At 46.7% G+C, this 9,440-nt stretch overlaps 1 non-coding gene across 1 annotated transcript; it reads right to left on the bottom strand.

The window, feature by feature from the left end:
- Positions 1–8,791: 8,791 nt before the first annotated feature.
- Positions 8,792–8,976, bottom strand: LOC127483655 (U2 spliceosomal RNA). Its single transcript, XR_007910080.1, has one exon. It is a non-coding gene; the product is annotated as a U2 spliceosomal RNA (small nuclear RNA).
- Positions 8,977–9,440: the final 464 nt, after the last annotated feature.

Below are 9,440 nucleotides of genomic sequence, written 5' to 3'. Positions count from 1 at the left end.
GGTGTTGGCCTTTCATTTAAACCCTGAAGACAGATGGGTAAGTCCATTCTGGGGTACCGTTCAGTGTGATAGTGAGCTTCAGAGGCCAGACTGGGCCCCAGGAAGGTGCATTCTTACCTGCCCTTGTGTTCTGTTTGGCTTCCTTTGAATCTTGATTTCACCTGGCATTCACTGGATTATTGGTGGCCTTTAATACTGTTTATATATCCAGGGTTGCCATGGGTTGACTGGAGACAACCGATTTTTCACTGTCTGATTATTTGGTAAGGTCTTATTTTCAGCTTCCTTTAAGGACCCTGCCATAACATCTGAAAGGGGCGGGAGAACTGAGTTTTTTAATAAATTCAAACTATGTATTAAGCAATTGCAAATGCTAATTCAGTGCTTAAATGATATTAAAATTGGGGACCACCATTGTGGCATAACAGGTAAAGCTGCCACCTGTTATGCCGGCATCCCATATGGGTGCCAGTTCGAGTCCTGGCTGCTCTACTTCTGATTCAGCTCCACTTCTGCTAATGGCCTGGGAAAGCAGTGGAAGATGGACCAAGTGTTTGGGCCCCTGCCACCCATGTGGGAGACCTAGAAGCTTTGGCGTGGCTGTTGCAGCCAGCTGGAGAGAGAACCAACAGACAAAAGATCTCTGTCCCTTCCACCCTCCCTGTAACTGACTTTCAAAATTAAATAAAATATGTTTAAATGGTATTAAAATTAATTGACTTTAATATGTTATAGATAGAATGGATTCCCTTTGATCAGAAATTGGAGGTCACATTTGCTAGAGTTAATATCCTTTAAACTAGCCCTCACTTGGTAGAAAAATAGTGTTTGTATGCCATGTGACATGATTGGAACATGGCACAGATGATTAAAATTGGACAGCTAGATTTTTATTTTCAATTAAAAAAAAATGTACAAGGGGGCATTGTGGCATAGCAGGTTTAACCACTGTTTTCAATGCCTGCATCCGTATTGGAGTGTAGATTCAAGCCCTGGCTACTCCACACTTCAGTCCAACTTCTTGCTAATCCACTTGGGAGGCAGTGGAAGATGGCCCGTGTACTTGGGTTCAGTTAAGTGCACTTCAAAACAGAATTTCTGACAGGAACCTCAAGAGTTATCAGGAACACTCTAAAATTATGTGCTAATTTTTTTTTTACTAGAACCTGTGATGTTAATCAGAAATGTTTCTTATTCATAGAATCCATATATTTCAGACTGGGTAAAAACAGTCCTTTGGTAACTTAGTCTGACAGTGTACCTTCTCCATGTTCTGCACATAAAACCTGGAGCCCAAAGCATTCTTACCTGTGGTAAGTGAGCTTCTAGGCTGAATTCTCTGGTATATTCCCGGAAATAATGAAATCCCTAAACTGTAGCAAACTGGTCTCCAAAGTGCAAGTATCAGCTGACTTAGGATGATTTGAAGGACCTTGTGTGTGTTTTGATGCAGACTTTCTCCTTAATTAAAAACAGAAATGTTTAGGTTAGTCCAATCACAGTACCAGCCCTGTCCATCTGTGCTCTATGATTTCAGTTGTTGACCTGCATGGTTGGCCTTGTTTTTTCTTTTTGGAAACTAATTTATATTAAAATTAGTAAGTTGGGTAATTTGGCTTAATAGACTACCCTTCCTGAGTTCTGAAACTCTTAGAAGTATTGAAAGGGCCGTGTGCACATAGCAGGTGCCAGCGTGCACGTGGTGCTCTGGAGAGGGCTGTTATCCTCACTGGTCCTGCAAGCCTGGCAACAGCAGCTTGATAAATGAGACACCAAAAGCCCAGCCAAGCTGCCTTAGCCACCCTCACCCTCTGTGGAACAGTCACATGTCTTGAATGTTCCATCAATTCAATATCCTCATGTTCCAGCGAAAACATATAGCCCTGAAGATTTAAAAAAAAAAAAAAAAAAACACTTCAAAAAACCTCCAAAAGGAAAATGAGTCTGAGGCAACAGTGGATCAAGCCACTGCTTGTGACACCAGCATCTGGAATCAGTACTGAGTCAGGTCCTGGCTACTTCTCTGATCCAGCATTCCTGCGAACGAGCCTGGGAAGGCAGCAGGTGATGACCTGAGTACTTGGGCCCCTGCCACCCATGTGGGAGACCCAGATCAAGTTTCTATATTCTATCTTTGGCCTGGCCCAGCCCTGCCCATTGTGGCCATTTGGGGAGTGAACCAGCAGATGGAAGATCTCTCCCAACCCCTTCCCTGTCACTCCACATGAAATAAATAAATCTTAAAGAAAATCTGACTCTAAATAAATCATTTAGTAAGCATGTAGATAATGCTTACCGTGGGCCAGAGACCACTCCAAAAGCTTTAGTGAAATCATTTTATCTCCTTAAACTCCCTCTGAGGTAAGTGTTTTTATCCCCATTTTACAAATGAGGAATCAGTTACTGGTGGATTAAGTCGCTCATCAAGGGTCACTCACGCAGCTGGAGCATTCTGGCTTCAGGGTCTGTGCTCTTGACCTCACTTACTTCAGTCCTACAGTATGGGCAGAGGCAGGAGTGGGGAAGATTCTTGCTTTCTTCAGCCAAATCAGTAAACAGCACCAAACAGGGCTGGGAGCTTACAGGACAAACCTAAGCAACATATGACTGAAAGAACCTTTATCCCATTGTTGTGAATCTGCAGTGGATGGTGTCCCAAAAAGTAGCCACAATTTCTGGTTAGCAGGAGACTGACCAAAAGGAAGCAAGCATATAAAGATAAAGGAACCTAATGATGAATAGAGAAGAAACAGGAAACAATTTCAAGTTTTTATGTTCGAGATCTTCTAAGACCATGATTTTTATTCCCATGTCTAAAACGTCCTAGTTGCATAAAAGAATCTCTTGTGTAAACAGGCTTCTAATTGTGCTGTTGCTCAGCCTGGTATTTAATACATGGATTAGAAGATCAGTCTGTACTTCAGTGTTAGAAAAGTATTTATTGTCTATGCTCAGCCCACGCCAAAGATTTCTTATTGATGCCTCCTCAGTAGCCAAGTGACTGAAACCATTTGTGATCAACAGGAAACCTCCGTTATAGACTTAAAAGAATGTAGATGTCCCTTGTAGACGCCACTCATTGAAGGACTGTTTGGTTACTTCTCTAAGATTGACTGAAATTCCTAAAAGAAATGTTGTTATGTTACTAAAGTGAGTTTCTACCATGGGCAGACATTGTGTTGGTGAAAATCCAGTCATAAGCAAAACTGACATAGTCCCTGGCTTGAGTTTGTAGTTCAGGGAGGGAGGGAGAGATTAATCCAAAACTACCATAAGTAAGGATAGGACTTCAAACTGTAGTCACCACAATACAGGGTGCAGAAAAAGATCTGGGGGGAGGGGAAGGTCTAACTTGGAGTGAGCATTCAAGAGAGGCCTCTAGAGGAAGCAGTAAGCTGAGGACTTAGAGGATAAGTGGGAGTTAGGAAAGAATGGTCCAAGCACCCACATGGGGAGGAGACAGGTGTACGTGAGTCCCGCGGGGCTGAGGCAGTGAATAAGGAGCGGAGCAGTATGGCGTGAGGTGGGAGAGCTGGCAGACCTTAGGCACAGGCAGGCGTTCGGCTTCTATCCTCGGTGGGGTGAAAGCCCCTGAAGGATGTGGTCCAGTCTGCACCCTAACGTTGCCAATGGCCAGAGGACAGAGAGACCCCAGCACATATACATCCTGGGATTCACTTCAGCATCGGGACAACAACAGCAGGCAGGCAGCCTGGTCTGTGCCAAGCCCTGCAGGGCACGGCTGAAGATGGATGTCTGCTGCAAAGTGGCCTGTCATGGAGCAGTGAACTGAGGGTGGTCTCCACCAGCCTGGGCACACAAGTAAGCAGGCACGCAGATCCTGCCATGCTTAAGCCGTCAGCAAAGGCCAAAGCTTTAGGGCTTGAGGCACAGGCACCCGGCTAAGGCATGCCCAGAATCCCGGACCACCGAGCTGTGAAATAATGTTTTAAGCCATTAACGTTTGGTGTCATTCGTTGTACAGCTATAAGATGACTCCCCCTCTGTGCCTGCTCCATGGAGCCATCCTTTTAAATGCTTACACTGTAGAAAATAATCCTGAATGTTTTTGTTTTGTTTTGTTTTTTAGGTCACTGGTAGCAGTAAGGAGTGTGGATTAGAGGGTGTGAGAGTGAGAAGTGGCCAGCGCCGTGGCTCACTAGGCTAATCCTCCGCCTTTCGGTGCCGGCACACTGGGTTCTAGTCCCGGTCAGGGCGCCAGATTCTGTCCCGGTTGCCCCTCTTCCAGGCCAGCTCTCTGCTGTGGCCAGGGAGTGCAGTGGAGGATGGCCCAAGTGCTTGGGCCCTGCACCCCATGGGAGACCAGGATAGGTACCTGGCTCCTGCCATCAGATCAGCGCGGTGCGCTGGCCGCAGTGCGCCGGCCACGGCGGCCATTGGAGAGTGAACCAACGGCAAAAGGAAGACCTTTCTCTCTCTCTCACTGTCCACTCTGCCTGTCAAAAAAAAAAGAAATAAAAGAGAGAAGTAGGAGGGCAGTTGAAATCGTCATCCAGTGAGGAGACGAGGGTGACGTGGACTGGAGGGAACAAGGCACAGTGGAAATGAAGGGAATGGACAGACCTGCTGCGCACTGAAGAGGTTTGGCTGGACTTTGTATGGGGCTGTGAGAGGGGGCAGAGGGGAGAAGAAAGGAGGAATGGTGGGCAGCCTGCACATTTGTGGCATGAGTGCCTTGGACAGGGTGGCCATTTATTGTGATGAAGACACTAGAGGAAAATGTTCAGGGGAAAGAATCAAGAGTTCAGTTTGGAACATTACACGTTTCAGATGCTTGTGAGAGAGCCGAGTGAGGATACCAGGTGGGCACCGGGTGGCCGCGCCTGGGCTTGTGCTAAAGCAAAATTGTATCCACGAGAGTGCCTTCCCCACAAGGGGCAGAAACCTGACTCCAAGTGGTTTTTAAAATAAACACTGGCTTGGGCATTTGGCACAGCAGTTAGGTCTCTGCTTGGGATGCCCACATTTCTTTTCAGAGTCCCTGGGTTTCAGTCCCAGGTCTGTTTTCAATTCCAGCTTCCTGCTCATGTGTGGGCAGGAAGTGATGGCTCAAAGTTTAGGTCCCTGCCACCCACATCTGAGAACTGGACAGAGTTCTGGGCTCCTGGCTTCCACATGGCCCAGCCCAAGCTGTTGTAGCTTTACTCCCATCTGGGAAATAAAGCAGTGGATGGAAGTTAAAAAATTTTTTAAATTTTTTAAATAAAGAATTTTGTAGATATAATGGAAAGTACAATTCAAGTGCAGCTTCCTAAGGTCTCACCTCTGTTATGTCATGCAGCTCTGCCCCCTTTGACAGTGGACTTCTCTCAGGCTGCCTTGTTCCCTGGTTGTGAGGGGGCTAACCATAGCAACAAGGACCAGGTGCCCCTCGATCATTTCTAGTGGGAATATGAGCTCACGTCCCAGTCCTTAAAGGCACAGATTTCCTAGAAGCCCCCTCCAGCCTGTTCCACTTGGATTGGGCCTCAGTCATTGAAATAGTCCCTGGCAAGAGGTAGTCTTACTGTCCTGGGGTCAGCAGCCCACGTTGGACATAACTGCTGTGTAAGAGGGAAAAGTGAGTATTGGAGTCGAGCACATGTCTTGTACAAGAGTCTGGCGTGCAGTTGGAATTTGAAGCCTTGCTGCAAAGAAGTGTGCTGAACAAGGATAAGGGCACAGAGGGATGAGGAATTAGGCCCTGCCTTGAAGTTCACTGAAATGTGCAGGTCACAAAGGAGGAGCAGGGGTAGGCTCTTGGCACCGTGGTTCACCGCTAGGGAAGCCTGCGTCCTGCGTCTGAGTGCCAGCTCTGCACCGTATCCAGCTTCCTGCCCATGCTTATCCTGGGAGGCAGTGGTATGGCTCACGCAGTTGAGTCCCTGTCACCCATGTTTGAGACCCAGGACTGAGTTCTTGGTTCCTGGCTTCGGTTCAGCCCACCCTTACAGGCATTTAGGGAGTAAACCAATGGATGGACAATCTCTGTCTCTCTTTGTCTCTCTGTCTTTCCAAGTAAATAATTTTTAAAGACAAAGAAGGAGCAGTCAACAAAGGAAGAAAAATGAAAGCAGACAGTGTTCTAGAGGCCAAAGGAAGAAAATACGTCAAAATAGGAGTTGACAGCTGCATGATGATAAGGACTGGAGAGTGTCCATTAGATTTGGTGGGGAGGGTGTGGGCAATGTTAGCACCGGCAGTTTTGGTTCAGTGATGGAAATGGAAAGAGGACTGACATGGACTGAGGAGTAGAAAGGTAATGGAACCACAAGTACAGACACTTCATTTATGACATGGGGAGACAAGTAGCCAGCAAGCATTAACTCAGCCTTTTATCACTCAAGGAAATGCACATTTTAAACAACAAGATAACACTGTATGCCCATCACATTAACAAAACATGAAGAACTGATGGTGCCAAGTGTTGATAAGGACATGAAGCATCAGGAACTTTCAAATACTGTTGGTGAGAATGTTAATTTATAATAACTTGGGGAAATACTGTGGTGTTTTATAGCAAGATTGACAAAAAGCATAGTCCGTGCACCTTACAGTGTTGAGTAAAAAAAAAAATTAAACTAAAACTCAACTGTGACTACTGTTTGGATGTGTACAAAGACGACCGAACTACTGAAAAACAGAAGGTGGGGGCGGCCCAGTGGACTGCAGAGCACCAGCGAGGGTCTATTTCTTGCCCTCGTTGGCAGCAGTGCCAGGTGTGCACTTGAGTTATTTGGTGCAAAGAAGTTTATTTCTTTGTGTTAAAATGTTTTTCAAAGGACAGGAGGAAGTGGAGAGTGGAGTTGGGCTGCAGACAATTTGAGACACCTGCAGGGGAGCAGAGGTGGAGGTGTCACTGAAAGTGTTGTGGAAGCAAGAATTAAGCTCTCTGCTTGCTGTTTTGTTTCAACGCAAGTCCCTAGGGCGGGAACCCAGGTGTGGGTGAAATAGGTCACACCGTGCTCAGGGATACACCTGCTCGATGCTTTACTGAATCTGAGCGTCCTGGATCTGACGATGCACCACAGATGCACACCAGGATCTCCGGAGTTTTCTAGATCTGCTGGAGAGTCCGCCTGATGCTGGTTATTTTGTCTGGGTAACTTCAGAGTAATTCTGACCCATTTAACTTGTGTTTCATGTTCTCACAGCCCAGAAGCCTTTGCTCTTCATCTGGCTTCCAGGAAAAGCAGTGAATCCACACTTCTTCCCTGTGGCTATGCAGACGCTGACTTTCAGGTATTAGGAAATGTGCATGCCTGGAAGGAAGAAATCTGGGCTTTGGGGGGAAGGAGAGAATATTGTATTTGGCTAGCTTAGTTGAGCTAGTGCAGGGAGAAGAGCCAGCTGTCTATTTGCAGAGTAAGGAACTCAGAGGCCTGGAGAGAGGAGGTGTGAATTCCAGCTCCAGCAGCTCCAGCGACAGCATGTGCTGGGACTCCTGTGTGAATGCGGATATAGGGTTGCCTACCAGGCTGGCAAGATTAAATGGTGTGAAGAAGTACTCAGCCCATGGAAGGGTCTCCACGTTGATGTTTTCCTACTTCACAGTAACTCAGGCTTGGGGGTGGAGGTGGGGACTGTTTGAAAATGCAAACGTAGATTGGCACCAGAATTTAGGGGTGGGGTGGGGGGGCACAAGGCAGGCCTACAGCCTGGAACCAGCCATCTCTGGGGATTGCTGTTGTTTCTTTTTTCTTTTTCTTTTTCTTTTTCTTTTTCTTTTTCTTTTTCTTTTTTTTTACAGGCAGACTTAGTGAGAGAGAGAAAGAGAGACAGACAGACAGAGAGAAAGGTCTTCCTTCCATTGGTTCACCCTCCAAAGGGCTACTATGGCCGGCACACTGCGCCAATCCGAAGCCAGGGGCCGGCACACTGCGCCAATCCGAAGCCAGGAGCCAGGTGCTTCCTCCTGCTCTCCCATGTGGGTGCAGGGCCCAAGCACTTGGGCCATCCTCCACTGCCTTCCCGGGCCACAGCAGAGAGCTGGAGTAGAAGAGGAGCAACCGGGACAGAATCTGGTGCCCCAACCAGGACTAGAACTCAGGGTGCCGGCGCCGCAGGTGGAGGATTAGCCAAGTGAGCCGCGGCACCAGCTGTTGCTGTTGTTTCTGACTTTCCATCCCCCTAGCTGAGATCACTGCTGCTTTAATACGTGTATTCACCCAGCATTGGAGCGCCCTAGGTATCAGGGGTGCTGCAAGGCAATGGGGTCCCATCCTGTCTGTAGGCCAGGGTCCCCTTCTTGAGGCACTGTTTCCTTCTGACTGTGTGAGGTGTTCAGTCAGAACTGACCATGCATTGCGAGAAGAGCGAAGAATTGTAGCTTAAGAAATCAAGTGGATGGGGCTGGCACTGTGGCATAGCAGGTCAAGCCACTGCCCGTGGTGCCAGCATCCCATATGGGCACCAGCATCCCATATGGGCACCAGCATCCCATATGGAGGTTGCTCCGCTTCCAATCTAGCTCCCTACTAATGCACCTGGGAAAGCAGTAGTAGATGGCCCAGGTCCTTAGGCCCCTGCACCCACATGGGAGACCCGGATGAAGCTTCTGGCTCCTGGCTTCTGCCTGTCCCAGACTTGGCCTTTGCAACCATCTGGGGAGTGAACCAGTGGATGGAAGACCTTTCTCTCTCTCTCTCTCTCTCTTTCTCTCTACTTCTGCCTCTCCCTCTCTCTAACTCAGATTTTCAAATAAATAAATAAATCTTTAAGAAAAAGAAATTGAGTGGAAAAAAATGAAAAAAGATAACATGTTTAAAGAAAAACTGGTTAAAATTTATAATAAAAATTAACTTAAAAAGGGATAAAGCACCCTTCATATGATTGTGTAAAGTTATTAATTAAAACTATGCTTCCTTAGATCAAATAAGAAAATTAAATTCAGGTTGGGGATGGGGAACAGAATTAAAGTAGCATTTAGGAGGGTTAATTTTACACTTGATCTTAGCCAAAAGGCTGAGAAGCGATGGAAGAGTTCATTTTAATGGTCAAGTGGTGCCTTCATAGGATCAGAAATATTAAGTGAAAAGTATAGACTATTTCCTACTAAAAATACTGCAAAGCCAACAAATTTGCCTGGAAAAAACAACTTTAAAATCAGGTCTACTGAAATAACAATATTCACATATATTAAAAATATATTAAAAAATCTTGAGAGAGACAGGCATTTAGCCTAGGAGTTAAGAGGCTGGCATTCCATATTGAGTACCTTGGTGCAATACCTGCCTCTGCTCCTCACTTCCCACTAATGCAGGTGCTGAGACGCAGCAGGGGGTGGCTCAAGTAATTGGGTTTCTGCCATGCACAGGACCTGGATTGAATAACCAGCTCCTGGCTTCAGCCCAGCCCAGCCCTGGCCATTGCAGGCATTTGGGAAGTAAATCAGCAAATAGGAACATTCTTGCACGCATCTCTCTCTCTCTCTCTCTCTC

Source organism: Oryctolagus cuniculus, chromosome 13 (assembly GCF_964237555.1).
Source record: "Oryctolagus cuniculus chromosome 13, mOryCun1.1, whole genome shotgun sequence".
Classification (NCBI taxonomy): domain Eukaryota; kingdom Metazoa; phylum Chordata; class Mammalia; order Lagomorpha; family Leporidae; genus Oryctolagus; species Oryctolagus cuniculus.
This window is presented reverse-complemented; position numbering and strand designations above follow the sequence as displayed.